The sequence below is a fragment of the Ceratina calcarata genome, unplaced genomic scaffold, assembly GCF_001652005.2.
Source record: "Ceratina calcarata isolate Rehan_Ccalc_2016 unplaced genomic scaffold, ASM165200v1 scaffold100.2, whole genome shotgun sequence".
Taxonomy (NCBI): Eukaryota; Metazoa; Arthropoda; class Insecta; order Hymenoptera; family Apidae; genus Ceratina; species Ceratina calcarata.
The window spans coordinates 96584-97717 of record NW_017130863.1 but is presented as its reverse complement, the minus strand read 5'-3'; positions in this window follow the sequence as shown (position 1 = coordinate 97717).

The window sequence follows — 1134 nt, the reverse complement described above, 5'->3', positions numbered from 1 at the left end:
TTTGTATTTTTAGTTAAATAAATATTGCCTGTGTACTTAAATAATTGACAGTTATTCAGAATAGTGAAGTGTGAACAATGTGGGACCATTTCCGGCGTTAATTCGAGGTTGGGCTCAGCAAAAGGTGAGTTGATATCTGTCTTCATAACCGAGTCGAACGTTCTCCATGAGCTTATCGTACGATTCATTGCAATTTTACTCGATTTTAACCGTTTCATTAATTGATAAACTTGTCGTCAATCGGTGGACGAAGTTCAGTTTGTTGGTTATTCGAACAAAGATTCTTAAATCGACATTTCCTGTTCATGTAATTCCAACTCGCATGAGAGTACATACATTACAGTTCGAGTATGGAAGAAGTATACTTCAAAATAGCGTACAATAGAATTCTCGTTCAAGATTCTGTATAATGATTAAAGGATCAATGATAAGAATAATAGAAATTAAATTATACTGTAGAGAATCTCGAGATGCAATTTTATTGCAGTATACAGTGGCACTTTGGTTAACTACGGTTATCCGTCGTTATCCAAGGCACATAGCTGTTCTCTATTCGATTTACGATTACATTTCGATTATATATACAGGTTCACGTGATCAAAAGTTATTAACCAATGTCTGTCTTATTAACCAACAGAATTTTTCCTTGTAGCTACTCCAATCGTTAATCACTGCATTCCAAATTAGGCTCATGTTATTAGGATTGTGACATACTCTCGTAAGAGTTATAATTATATGAATAGGAGGCATCGAAATTGAGAAGCTACAATGCATTATATAAATTGTAAGATAATTTGAATTGAAGTATGTCTTACTCTGAACTCTTGAATTCATTATAATTCTTATTAATAATTTTTCTTGTTACTGTGCTTTGATCGTGATGTGGATTGCATTAGTAAATTAAATCAATTGATTTAGATAATAGAAACATATGTACTGAAAGAGTAGACGCATTGTTGCAATGCAATTTAAAGCGGCTGATGCCGGTAATGCAGATATTGTGACTTGCAAGCCACAAATATAATCTGTTCTCTCCTGTGTATCCTACTATATACTTTACCCATGTATCAGCTTCAAGCTTAAGATGTCGCCACAGGCTATGTAATCGTTTTTTTAAATGAAACTCCTTTAAGG